This window comes from Schistocerca serialis, chromosome 3 (assembly GCF_023864345.2).
Source record: "Schistocerca serialis cubense isolate TAMUIC-IGC-003099 chromosome 3, iqSchSeri2.2, whole genome shotgun sequence".
NCBI lineage: Eukaryota > Metazoa > Arthropoda > Insecta > Orthoptera > Acrididae > Schistocerca > Schistocerca serialis.
In genome coordinates this window covers 24738329-24753505 of record NC_064640.1, presented here as the reverse complement: position 1 = coordinate 24753505, position 15177 = coordinate 24738329, and the positions used below count along the sequence as shown (strand labels likewise).

At 38.5% G+C, this 15177-nt stretch overlaps 1 non-coding gene across 1 annotated transcript; it reads right to left on the bottom strand.

Annotated features, from left to right (window-relative positions):
* Positions 1-1528: 1528 nt before the first annotated feature.
* On the bottom strand, positions 1529-1601 carry Trnaa-cgc (transfer RNA alanine (anticodon CGC)). The gene has a single exon. It is a non-coding gene; the product is annotated as a tRNA-Ala (tRNA).
* Between the last annotated feature and the right edge of the window lie 13576 nt (positions 1602-15177).

Sequence of the window (15177 nt, the reverse complement as noted above, 5' to 3'; positions counted from 1 at the left end):
TTATCTGACAGACTCTTAAGTTTTCATCGCTTTTTGGCAGTGATTATCAAATCCACAAGAAAACATAAATCGGGCAAGGTAGAAGAACCTTTTTACCCATTCGCCAAGTGTACAAGTTAGGTGGGTCCACAACATATTCCTGTCATGTGACGCACATGCCGTCACCATTGTCGTATAGAATATATCAGACGTGTTTTATTGTGAAGGAATCGGTTGACCTATGACCTTGCGATCAAATGTTTTCGGTTCCCATTGGAAAGGCACGTCCATTCGTCTACTAACCGCACGGTTTTGGGGTGCGGTCGCAAAACAGAGACACTAAACTTATTACAGTGAACAGAGACGTCAATGAACGAAAGGACAGATCATAACTTCGCGAAAATAAAGAAAGTAAACTTTTCTCTCGATGGAAGACTTGAACCAAGGACCTCTCATGCGGCAGCTGCTCACGCTAACCACAGGACCACGGCGCTCCTGAGCTCAGATTATCCTTGATGTTACCTATCTTGCGCATGGACTACTCAGTTTGTATATTTTGCTTATTTTTTTCATAGTTCCACACAACTTCTTCCTGTTTTCTCGATTGATCTGTGTTCAGTTTTTCGAGGCCTATCCACTGCGCCAACTTACAACTAAATCTGAGGGGGGTGCGATGGGGAGGTTCCTTTGTAAGCAAAGAAGGAAAAGCAGAGATGTGGAAGGAGTATATACAGGGTCTATACAAGGGCGATGTACTTGAGGACAATATTATGGAAGTGGAAGAGGATGTACATCTAGATGAAATGGGAGATATGATACTGCATGAAGAGTTTGACAGAGCACTGAAAGACCTGAGTCGAAACAAGCCCCCGGGAGTAGACAACGTTCCACTAGATCTACTGACAGCCTTGGGAGAGCCAGTACTGGCAAAACTCTCCATCTGGTGAGCAAGATGTATGAGACAGGCGAAATACCCTCAGACTTCAAGAAGAATATAATAATTCCAATCCCAAACAAAGCAGGTGTTGACAGATGTGAAAATTACCGAACCATCAGTTTAATAAGTCACGGCTTCAAAACTGCTAACGCGAATTCTTTACAGACGAATGGAAAAACTGGTAGAAGCCGACCACGGGGAAGATCAGTTTGAATTCCGTAGAAATATTGGAACACGTAAGGCAATACTGACCCTACGACTTATCTTAGAAGTTAGATTAAGGAAAGGCAAACCTACGTTTCTAGCATTTGTAGTCTTAGAGAAATGTTGACTGAAATACTCACTTTCATATTCCGAAGGTGGCAGGGGTAAAATACAGGGAGCGAAAGGCTATTTACAATTTGTACAGAAACCAGATGGCAGTTATAAGAGTCAGGGGCGTGGTGGTGGTGGTTAGTGTTTAACGTCTGTCGACAACGAGGGCATTAGAGACGGAGCTCAAACTCGGGTTAGGGAAGGATTGGGAAGTAAATCGGCCGTGCCCTTTCAAAGGAACCATCCCGGCATTTGCCTGAAACGATTTAGGGAAATCACGGAAAACCTAAATCAGGATGGCTGGAGACGGGATTGAACCGTCGCCCTCCCGAATGCGAGTCCAGCGTGCTAACCACTGCACCACCTCGCTCGGTTCGAGGGGGCATGAAAGGGAAGCAGTGGTTGGGAAGGGAGTGAGACGGGGTTGTAGCCTCTCCCCGATGTTATTCAATCTGTATATTGAGCAAGCATTAAAGGAAACAAAAGAAAAATTCAGAGTAGGTATTAAAATCCATGGAGAAGAAATAAAAACTTTGAGGTTCGCCGATGACATTATAATTCTGTCAGAGATAGCAAAGGACTTGGAACAGCAGTTGAATGGACAGTGTCTAGAAAGGAGGATATAAGATGAACATCAACAAAAGCAAAACGAAGATAATGGAATGTAGTCGAATTAAGTCGGGTGATGCTGAGGGAATTAGATTAGGAAATGAGACACTTAAAGTAGTAGAGGAGTTTTGCTATTTGGGGAGCAAAATAACTGCTGATGGTCGAAGTAGAGAAGATATAAAATGTAGACTGGCAATGGCAAGGAATGCGTTTCTGAAGAAGAGAAATTTGCTAACATCGAGTATAGATTTAACTGTCAGGAAGTCGTTTCTGAAAGTATTTGTATGGAGTGCAGCCATGTATAGAAGTGAAGCACGGACGATAAACAGTTTGGACAAAAAGAGAATAGAAGCTTTCGAAATGTGGTGCTACGGAAGAATGCTGAAAATTAGATGGGTAGATCACATAACTAATGAGGAGGCATTGAATAGAATTCGGGAGAAGAGGAGTTTGTGGCACAACTTGACTAGAAGAAGAGATCGGTTGGTAGGACATGTTCTGAGGCTTCACCAATTTAGTACTGGAGGGCAGCGTGGAGGGTAAAATCGTAGAGGGAGGCCAAGAGATGAATACACTAAGCAGATTCAGAAGAATGTAGGTTGCAGTAGGTACTGGGAGATGAAGAAGCTTGCACAGAATAGAGTAGCATGGAGAGATGCATCAAACCAGTCTCAGGACTGAAGACCACAACAACAACAAAACCTTACAACAACTTTGCAGGACATAAGAAATCTTTTATAAATTAATTTTATCTTTATTTACCCAAGCAAATTATCAAAACCTATTCATTTTACACATACTTTATCTTCTTTATTCCCGAAAACGTTTTGACAAGATATATCTGGATAATTTGTCTTTTGTAGCTCTTGTTCGTAAAAATTTCCTTTCACATCTTCTCCATCCAACCCCTTAAGCTTGTATGTGATTGGATCAGAAAGAATAAGGTCTCCAATTTCGAAAATTTCTGTTGGCCTGTTAGCAGTAAAACTTTTTTCGAAAGTTCTTTCAAGTTTACTACTTATAACTTTGTCTCGTGTTTTAAAATATGGTTTATCATTCGATAAGCAGCAGCTGGCACATAATTTTTTCATTAACTTGTATTGCCATCATTTTTATTGTTCAATGTTTCGTATTATCGTATTTATCAACCAGTTTTATAAGAACATCAACCCACTTATAATTTCCCAGAGGAGCATATATCTTCCACGTCTTTTCTTTTAGTGTTCTATTAAATATTTCAACAACAGATTCTTTTAATTCAGTAAATGTTGAATAGTGATTAATATTATATATTTCCATAAGTTCTTGAAATTCTTCATTGTAGAATTCTTTACCATTATCTGTCTGTAGACTTGTTGGAGTCCTCTCTCTAAATGTTTCTTCAAAAGCATCAGCTACATTTTTACCCATTTTATATTTAACTGACAAAGCTGAAAAGAAATTTTGAAAGAATATCACTAACAATTAATAAGTATTATGTCCTTTATCCATTCTGGGAATTCCTTTGAAGTTGCCTATGTTCTTTTCTACTAGATCAGCATGCCATTAATCATCTATATCAATAGCAACAACATTTCGCCTTTTAAATTTTTTTCTCATTTTTTGTGTAATTCAATAACGATTTCTTCCTGAATAGTAGACTACAGACAGAGTCTGATGACACAGTCTTTGGACTGCATTCCATTACCAACAATATCTTTTTAACAAATTTACTATTTACATTTTACTTAGTGCAAAGATCTTCAATCCTATGTCTTGCATTTTTGGTTGTTACTCTGTGAGAATTTTATATATAGTCAACATTTAGATGTTGTAAGAAAATCTTTAATTTGATGTATGTACTTTCTTTCATTGCGCTTTCTAGTCATATCCATTGCAACAAATCCAAATTGATCGTCCCAACATTGACTACAATATTCTTCAAATTCTTCAAACTTTGGATTACCACCAACAAACTCGTTATAAATATGATTCAAATTCCTATCATTTTGTTTAAATATATTTAAAAAATTTGAGTTATTTATCACTAATTGTTTTAGTATTTTTTAGTGTCTGATCTAAATAAAAAAATCTGTTCCTCTGTGTCTGCCTCTAGTAAAATGTTCTATAACCACATCCTGATTTTTGAGAGTTAAATCATCGAGAACCACAAGAGAATTATCTCGATGTTGAATCAGTGGTATGTTTTCATCATTATTTCCAACAAAACAGAAACATACAGGTGATTTATTGTATTCCAGTTCAAGCATCCCAGAGCCAGAATCCAGCTGTTAGTCATTGGTGTACTTTTTCCACATCCACTTGGTCCTATTGTTGGAAACTGAATGGAATTAGACAAGAGCTTGCTATGTTTACTTTTTTATGTCTTCTTTTTAATTCCTGTTTTCGGTTCCTAATCAGTTTTCATTTAGTTAACACTATTTTTATTGGTAGTAAATGAGTCACCTGTTTCAAATGAGTGGTAAGTCATCTGTTCTCAAAAAAAGATTGTCTGTACCTATATGAGACATCTATAGTAATGTTCACTAATTGGTTTTTATACAACGTTTTGAACTCCAAATGTTATGCTGAAAAATAATAATTTGCATTGTGATGGAGAGACATTAGAAGTTCCTGTTGTTCAATTTACTTTGAGAAACTTCGAAAAATTTAGTCATTCGGTCGAACCAAACATTGACATAAAGGCAGATGAAATTTAAAACAGTTGTTATTGAACGTGATGTTAAAGTCTATACGAATATAAATGATAGTAGTGGAAGTGTGCTCTGATTTAGTGGCCAAACCATTCTTGGTAATGCAAAGATTGTTGCTAACAATGTCAGTAAAATAGTTCCATTCGAATTACTCAATATAAATTTTAATTTGATTGATGGAATGTTTGTGAAGCATACTGATCACTTACATTGAGGAACTGACATTATTTCTTCATTCAAGCGTAATGCTGAATTTGGAGTACCACTGATTCATGAACCACATTATCCTGTGTATATTCCAGTTTTTGATACTATTCAGGATTTAGAAATAACTATAACCGATGAAAATGATAGTTTGATTGACTTCAGTGGTGATTGTGTGACAGTTATTTTAGAAATGGTTTCATAAAATTTTATTCTTATTAAATGAACAAGAATGAAAGCTTTCAGTCTTCTTCATTTCCTATGAATGAGAAAAGTAAATATAACCCAAATGTTCTTAACAAGGACAGTGAAATTATAGGAGATGGATGTCTTTGTCCTAATCATGCCAAATTGTGCACGAGCTTTAGGACTGTTAAAGCTGATATATCGGATTATCCACCATAGAAAATCCAGTGAAAGTTAATAGAGAGTTATGGGGCAAAGGTATTTGATTTTATACTCATAATAAAAGGAAAAATGTTTTATGTAGAAAATAAAATATCATAAAATAAGCATAGGAGTTTATATACTTAACAACAGCGTCACATAACGTGGCGTCACTACAGTTAATTCAACATGAACATTTAAACTAGCAGTGCATAGTGAGACCTCTTAGTTCCGCTATCCACTGTTTGATTGCCTGAGCAGGTTGCTACTTCAGTCGAAAAAAATTAAGCCGTGCAGCTGCTACATGAATTTGACTGTCGTCATATTCATCTAGCACAGAGTCGTCTTACGTGACTGTCTCGGGAACATTTTCCGTGCACAATTTGACACACAGCTTTTACGTCTCGCGACCAAGGGTGGACAAGAAACAAGCAGTGCGCTCCCTATTGTTAATATGCAGGTGGCAAAGTGCGCCTCTAATTACACTGTGTAGTCCGACCATTCTTCGTCTTGGCTGTGGTAGGAGCGAAATTTTAAAACAACTACCAGCAACGGTACTACTTTTTGCTGTAGTTAAAACGTCAGCTGACCTACAGCGAGCAGTAGGCGTTCTATCCGCTACGCCTGAAACTGTGCAAGTTAGAAGTGGAGCATAGCTTGCTTTGAAAAGTTTCAAAGGTATTACGATTTGATGATTTGGAGCTGTGTAACATTCGGCATCTGTAATACTGCAAGACTATACATATTTTCTTTGCAATGTATTATTACCATAACTTGAAAATTGTTTCCATGTCACAATAACTCTTTAATTTGTGCAATGTTAATGTAGCAACTAAAGTAAAAGTTAGTTTTACCATTTCATTTGTGATTAAAGTTCATCAACGTGAGCCACCAACTGCTACTGTGTTCGCATGACTGTTTTGCTGTATTACGAACGATTTCTGTAGGACTTTTAAACTGCTCCAGTCATTCTTATTATAGACAGCTAAGTTTCGTTATGAAGAGATATGTTCAATATTGGTGTAAAAATAAGGAGCACCGAAAGTTGCAACAAGAAAAATACTAATAACCAGTTCATTAAGACGGGAAACGCAGTTAACCAACTAACAGTGGCCTGAAAGCTATATTTGTGACTTCCAAAATCATAATCCCTAAAAACTTGAAACACAATCACATGGCCGTTTCTGTAGCACTCATCGTATTTGGACTGACGATCGGATTTAAATATAAGCTATTTTCACTTGTAATTTCGCAAACTGAGTTGCTTTAACCCCTGCCTGATTTATAAGAAATGCCGCTGCAGTTCTCAGGAGGAAATTATTCAGCTGGCGCATAAACGGGTAATCTTTGAAAATATCAGTGTTCATATGCTTCAGCAACGGCCTTTAATGATGTATTAAGTTCTTTGGCATGACGACTGCTTTGGAAGCGACAAACAGTTTTTTTTAATCATTTGTTACTCAGATATAGATTTTTTTATATTGTGTTTTGGAAGTGTCTCTATGGACATATAGTGAGTTGTATTAAATGTCTATATCGTAATACAGATGCTGTCCACCCGTACTGTAACGTTAACTTTCTCGTGTAAGTGCTACTTCTGTTGGATGGAAAGTTAGTATGAATCTTATGATTACCTTCAAGCGGAAAGCACTTCTCAACTACTGTGGTTACATTAATGCGCGCTATCAAATTGGATTTAAGCTTATTCCCGAGACACGTTATAACATACCAGCAGATATAAAAATAATAAATGTAGGACAAATGCTATTGCACTTTCTTTCTAATCCTTGTGTCATATCTAACATCAGTGATATAATTACTTAATAAATCGAAATACTGTTCCAACTTGAATTTGAAATCCAGATCTGAAGTATGAACTAGGTTACAGTAAAAACGTTTGTGAGGTCGAGAAAAGTAGACTTCAGAAACCTTGCAATAAGAATCTCATTCCTTGGTTTACAGACACAAAATGTTTCTGGATAGTTGGTAAGACCAATGCTGTTTTCAGCATAACAAATTCCTACAGTTCCACAGAGTTAGATACTCAGTAGTTTCTATTTCTAATTTTTCAGAAACCGGAAACTTCATAACCTCTCCAGAATAAAGTACTTCAGTCTACAGAGCTGGAACTTGTGTGTGCCCCAAGGAAGACCAATATTTTCTTTTTCTCAGCAGCACTATAGCATTGTACGAGGACGATGTTATTGTGTATAGGATTGACGGAGCACATCGAAACGTTTCAAGTAAGAGTAACTCATTTTGTTCTGTCACAAAATAGGGGAGAGAATGTCACGGATGTCACTCACGAACTGTGGTGGCAGTCATTAAAACAAAGGCGTTTTTCGCTGCGGCGTGACCTTTTCAGTCACCAACTTTCTTCTCAAAGTGTGAAAATATTTCTTGGCCCCCACCTACATAGGAAAAAATGATGATCTTAATGAAATAGAGAGATCAGAGCTCGCACGGAAAGATTTATATGTTAGTTTTTCCCGCGCACTGTTAAAATGTGGAACAGTAGCGAAGCAGTTTAAAGGTGAGTCTATGTACGATCTTAGCGGAATGTAGAAAGAATTATACAAAATATCCACTTGGTGTAATGAATAGCAGCTCTTTATATGTGCATAAATGCAAGATAGGACCTATAAAAAAGAGAAAGAGCCCTAGAGTAATTGGTTACAAGATGAATGGTGGACATCTTGAGCACGTCACATAGTACAACTATATACAAATAATAGCCGGCCGAAGTGGCCGCGCGGTTCTGGCGCTGCAGTCTGGAACCGCGAGACCGCAACGGTCGCAGGTTCGAATCCTGCCTCGGGCATGGATGTGTGTGATGTCCTTAGGTTAGTTAGGTTTAACTAGTTCTAAGTTCTAGGGGACTAATGACCTCAGCAGTTGAGTCCCATAGTGCTCAGAGCCATTTGAACCATTTGAACAAATAATACTAAGAAGCGAAATAAAATGGAAAGAACGCACAAAACCGTTATTAGGGAGGGCAAATGCAATACCTAGATTTTTACAAGGGTTCTGGGAAAGTGTAGAGCTATTATAAAGGAAATCGCATACAAGACGCAAGCCCCACCAATTGTACAGTACCATTCCAGCGTTGTGAGTCATTATCAAGTAGGCATGGTAGTAGACATCGAACGAATTCACAGACGCGTTTCTAAGAACGTAACTGGTCGCTATAGCCCATACAAAAGTGTAATAGAAATGACGGATGATTTTAAATAGAAATCCATGCAGAAATACAATGTAGTTCTAGCGAAATCCTGTATGGCAATGGAAGCTACAAAAAACATAACCAGTTAAATTTATTGTTCTTTCCACTGGGTGTTTCGGAGAATTGAACAACCATCGGTTGGTGGAACTTGTCTGTTAATAAGTCAAGGAATTGTTGTATTTGCAACTTTCCTGTAACTACTGGCAACGTGTGGCAGCAGAGAGCCCAACCTTCCGTAAAACGTAGAGACCAAAAACAATAAATGTTACTGGTTATAGTAATTTGTACTTTCAACTGACGTCAAGAACTATCACGAACAAACTTAAGCTACAATCTTCTCCTATTTGCTAGGTGCAGATAACCTGTAGTCTATGAAGACTGTGGGATAATAGTGCTTCAACCACCGGTTACCTCGCATAGGGATCGTGAGAATAAGATGAGTAACATTAGGTAGAGTAAAGAGGCAAATCGACAATAATTTTTCTCTCTCTCAATACGCAGATATGACGGCAAATGGATAGTATTGTACAAAGTTCCCTTCGCCACGCACTGTACTGACACCTGCTGAGTATATACGTATTTGTTAATTGCCCTTCAAAGTTTCAAGGCCGATAATAATTTCTGGGAATTTAAACGTTTTACCCAACTACATACAAATATTAATTTCAGTCTATTTGGCGTTACCATACATAAGTAAAAGGACAATGCGTAGTGACCCACTGCTTAAAGTATCGCTCTTGGATTTGCGAAGTAGCATGTCCATGTTATCCCGTCTAGTCACAATAAATGAGCACCGCCTTTGCTCGACGTCAGCGTGCAACAACCACCCACAGACAGCAAGTGGCACCACTAGCAGTGGAGGGTATATAAAGCGTGTCGGGGAGAATGCAGTCTTTCTCGTAATGCGGAAACGGAGCGATTTCTCTGAAGTTCAAAAGGGAATGATCTTTGGCTTTCGAGCCACGAATGGTAGAATTCCCGAAATTGGGGAGACAGTCCGCACTGTAGAAGAGCGGTGCCGCGAACACAAGCGCCATACCGAATTACGCCAGGCCACTAAATCAGCCGTGGGTGACCATTGCATAAAGACTGGCCATACTATGGACTATGAAAAAACAAAAATACTCTGCCATTCCTCCTACTTCTGGGACTGCGTTACTAAAGAGGCAATCGAAATCCGACTACAGGACGATCTAATTAATAAAGACATCGGCCTTCAACTTAGTCAGGCTTGGAACCCTGCACTCAGCCTAGAGAGAAAGATGCGGTCCCAGAGGTCGAGGACCGCCCACGACGGCGGCGGCAGGGAGACTGCAGACCCCAGTTCAGACCCAGGCGCCGCTTCCCCCACCACCTCCAGTAGCCGCCGCGCTGGCCGCACCAAAGACACCAGGAGAGGAACGGTGGAGGGGGTAATGGCTAGTATATATAGGGCGTGGAGAGGAACAGCACAGCATTCGTCAGGAACCACCCGAAGATAGCAGCGTATACGTCTGCCGAAATATTGTGAAGATATTACGACGCTACCCCGTCGCATATCCGAGAACTGTTCGGATAGTGTATTGTTTTCCATGGTACACCTAATAGTTTAAAGGCGTGTACACACCAGACCAGTTAAGGCCAAAGAACGGCAGCAAATGGATTCGGCCGAACGTTGGCCGCCAATGCATTGGTTCTCGCCCCCTCATCCTCACCAAAACTTGGTTGGAACTAAGAGATTCAGCCATGTGGAATCGTATTTGGCTCTGACAACTTGTCCAGGTTGTTCCCATTTTATTATTCCTACAAATTATCATATTACTTACAATTTCATCTGCCGATATTATGAAAAAGAAGAGGATTTGGTAGCCGTCGCATGGCTAACATTAATTTGATTGCAAGACGCTGACTATCAGGAATAATAAGAAGAATCGACAATGGTGGACAAGCACTTTTTAAATAAGTAGGAAGCAGTGTGATGGAATAAAATTGTCTTACCTTTAAGCTGAAGTGAAGTATGGGGTATTTCGTAGTTTTTTCTGAATGAAAGCTACAGATTTCCAATTGTTTTTGAATTGTGTAAACCGTAAGGATTCCCGTTCACGATAAAACTCTGTTATAATTAATGCTCACTTCGTATTCCACTCAGATGTTTTTAATCACAAAAAATGCAAACTCGTTCAACAGACATAGCAAATCGCTGTTGAACCAACGAACATTCGACCTCGCATCCACACTAAGAGAGGGGTTCCAATGCCACCCAACTGTCAAGGCAGTGATGTTACCGGCTGTGGTACGAACCGCAATCACGACCAAGCGCTTCGTTGGCTTCAGTTTCCCGCAAGTACACACTAAGCAAATCTCGACCAGCGAAGTGGCTGGTTGTGGTTCATTGGCTTAGTATGTACGTTCCGTAAGGCAAATGCCATGATGAAGAAGACATGGCCGATATACGTAACCAATCTGAGCTTATGCTCATCACCGACAACAAAATTAAAACCCAATCTTCGTTACGTCAGTTTAAAAGACGCCATTGCCACATGTAAGTCAAATATTTAATGAGAACATGTCAGATGACACATTTGGATACTTGATTATGAATGCTAAGAAGACGGTTCTGAGGGAAGGTAACAGAAGATATTTAAAGACAACGTTTCCGTTTTTCTTTGAAATTATCGTTTTTCGTCACTGCATAATGCTTATATGGTAATGTGCCAATTGTAATTTCACGAATATGTCTCTTACGGGCTTAAGGCTTTCCTACTCAGCTGTAAATTGTATATTTCATGCTGTTTACTGTTTTTCACTTCTTAGTGAGATCGTTGTTCTATATTACCATTTGTTATGCATGAAGCATAACTGTAGCTATAGTACGGTATCCTGGAATGTTCTGTGCAATACATTTCATCATACCTATAGATTCATTTTTCTCCTTTATATCAACTATACAGGCGTAAGTTTTCACTCATAATCCAAAAAACTGCATCACAATCTTCCTACAACATTCACTGTTCATCTTATCTGCTATTATTTTGTTATGGAATGCTGTAAGTTGTGTCTGTTGCACAGTCTCAAAAAAACACATTTTTCATGTACTTCTAAACCTCTTCAGTCTTTCTGTTGTACATATAACTGTCTGTACATTCATAAAATAATTCATCAATATCCCTATACCTTAGCTTCATCTCATGTTAACATAAATCCAACATTATATCTTTACATTCATTTAAGATGCCAATTTCACTGTGGCTGGCTTATAAAATGTTACTTTTGTCCTTCAGATATGTATTGAAACCATATTCTCACAATGTTTTACCTCATCAGGATCCAGTTTAATGTCAGTCCGTTTATGAGTTGATATACATCTTTTCACTATATGATGGATTAAATTTGAACATTATTTCAATCTACCCCGTTTTAATTTAAAGGTTTAGGTATTTATTCACATTTCTGCATTGAACAACACTTTTAATTCGTCTGCACAAAGCTGCAATTCATCACTTCATTTTAAGAAGGAAATTGTACATCTTACGAGCATTATTTAGTTATTGTCAATGCTGTATATCTAGTCGAGAGTGAATTTTCATTTCAAGAATCTTATATACCGCGCAACACGAATTTCGTGTTCTTGTTATGAAAGATTCCTCACAACTTCCATTCCGCTTCATGAATTCGCCTAGATACTTAAATTTATCTGTCATTCTGGTATGTTAATACTTTGTGCTCGATTTTTAGTGGTACAGTTATGTTTTTCTTTACCTCTTTTTCTTCGTTGGAGATGTGTTATCTAGCTTACGTGCAGTTAAAGGTTTCTACCTTTTTCTGCAACGTTTCCATTAAACCAGAACTGAGAAACCATCTCTATATGCTAAAAGGTGGCTTTTGAGATTATCATTTTTCCTGGCAACTTGTATTCGACCCTTGATCTTAGATTCCGCTGATTTCTTTCGTCATCCTATGATCACTCTCGCATGTCAACAGTTACACAAGAATGGAAATAGTTCATCGCCTTGTCCATTTCCTGCTTTAATCAAATGGATCTGATATTTTTCCTAAGGTTTTACATCTGTTAATGTCTCTTATGGAAGCGTTATATGTATTTTACTCCAAACGCATCCAGAGTTTTGACTTTGTCATATTTTTCTCTTACATCTACTTCAGGAAATGAAATGGAGGACAAATTCGTTTTCTGTCCTCTAAATCTCTAATAATAGCTTTTCTCAGTCTTCATAAATATATTGACCTCAATATTTTAACTGATGCTTTCTGCGACCACAGTAACACCGAGATGGATACTTCATTTATTAGAAACAAAGAATCTCTTTATATCTTATTCAGAGGAAACGAAAATGTTAGACAAACAGTTTTTGTTACTGGTGTGTAGCCTATGACTCAGTATTGTTTAGGCTTTATTTTCAAGTCACGATCCGAATTGTCGCTCTAAATTTAATTGTCATTGGTTTCTTAAAGGTGTAATTCATTATATTTACACCTCTTTCTATGGTTGTCACTCGCTTGGTTTTTGCGAAACGCAAAGACACTTTTTTTAATCACTCTGATTTTTATATTGCTAAGCTATAGTTCCTTCATCTGAACTCTGTATTAGAGAGACTATTATTTTAAATGTTTTTTCGTAGTTAATGGTGTATTTTTCACATTAACAAAATAATTTTCACTTTAGTTTTGTCTATATGGCGTGTACTTCAATGCGAGATGCTTTTAATAATTTCCACAACGCAATTCTGTCTCTAAATCTGGCAGAAAACTCAAAGAGATTCTGGTTCTACATAAAGCACACCAGTGGCAAGACGCAATCAATACCTTCACTGCGCGATAACAATGGTGAAGTCGCTGATGACAGTGCCACTAAAGCAGAGTTATTAAACACGATTTTCCGAAACTCCTTCACCAAAGAAGACGAAGTAAATAGTCCTGAATTCCAATCAAGAACAACTGCCAAGATGAGACACAAAGAAGTAGTTATCCTCTGAGTAACAAAGCAAATTAAATTACTTAATAAAGGCAAGGCGTCCGGTTCAGATTGTATACCAGTCAGGTTCCTCTCTGAGTATGCTAACAAAATAGCTCCACATTTAGCAATTATATACAACCACTCGCTCACAGAAAGATCCGTACCTAAGGACTGGAAAATTGCTCAAGTCGCACCAATACCCAAAAAGGAAAGTAGGAGTAATCCGCTGAATTACAGGCCTATATCACTAACGTCGATTTGCAGTAGGGGTTGGGAACATATACTGTATTCGAACATTATGAAGTACCTCGAAGAAAACGAATTATTGACACATAGTCAGCACGGTTTCAGAAAATATCGTTCTTGTGAAACACAACTAGCTCTTTATATTCATGAATTAATAAGTGCTACCGACAGGGGATGTCAAATTGATTCCATATTTTTAGATTTTCAGAAAGCTTTCGACACCGTTCCTCACAAGCGTCTTCTAACCAAACTGTGTGCCTACGGAGTATCGCCTCAGTTGTGCGACTGGATTCGTGATTTCCTGTCAGAAAGGCCTCAGTTAGTAGTAACAGACGGAAAGTCATCGAGTAAAACAGAAGTAATATTCCGCGTTCCCCAAGGAACTGTTACAGGCCGTCTATTGTTCCTGATCTATGTTAACGACATAGGAGACAATCTCAGATTGTTTGCAGATGATGCTGCCATTTTACCGTCTTGTAAAGTCATCAGATGATCAAAACGACTTCCAAAATGATTTAGATAAGATATCTGTATGATGCGAAAAGTGGCAATTGACCCTGAATAGCCGGCCAGGGTGGCCGAGCGCTTCTAGGCTCTTCAGTCTGGAACAGCGCGACTGCTACGGTCGCAGTTTCGAATCCTGCCTCGGGCATGGATGTGTGTGATGTCCTTAGGTTAGTTAGGTTTAAGTAGTTCCAAGTTCTAGGGGACTGATGACCTCACATGTTTAAGTCCCATAGTGCTCAGAGCCATTTGAACCATTTTTGATCCTGAATAAGGAGAAGTGTGAAGTTATTCACATGAGCACTAAAAGAAATCAGCTAAATTCCGATTAGGCGACAAGTCACACAAATCTGAAAGCTGTAAATTCAACTAAATACTTACGGATTATAATTACAAATAACCTAAATTGGGACGATCACATAGATAATATTGTGGGTGGAACAAACCAAAGACTGCGGTTTATTGGCATAACACTTAGAAGGTGCAACAGGTCTGCTAAACAGACTGCTTACACCACGCTTGTCCGCCCTGTTCTGGAGTATTGCTGTGCGTTGTGGGATCCGCATCAGGTGGGACTGACGGATGACATCGAAAAAGTACAAAGAATGGCAGCTCGTTTTGTATTATCCCGAAATAGGGGAGATAGTGTCACAGACATGATACGTGAATTGGAATGGCAATCATTAAAACAAAGGCGTTTTTCGTTGCGACGGGATCTTCTTATGAAATTTCAATCACCAGTTTTCTGCTCCGATTGCGAAAACATTCTGATGGCACCCACCTACATAGAGAGAAATTATCACACGATAAAATAAGAGAAATCAGGGCTCCCACAGAAAAATTTAAGTGCTCGTTTTTCCCGCGTGCAGTTGGAGAGTGGAACGGTAGAGAGACAGCCTGTAGGTGGTTCATTGAACCCTCTGCCAGGTACTTTATTGTGAATAGCAGAGTAGTCACGTAGATGTAGATGTAAAATGTTCCTGCGTACATTCCTTTTGTGTCACATGTAATCCACCTTTCCCTTATGCAGAACTATATCCTTTGCATTCTTTCATGTATTACTTTGTGAGTAGGATTTGCTCACTATTTTTTCTTTTAAATCCTCTAATTTTCCACGTATCTTGTATTG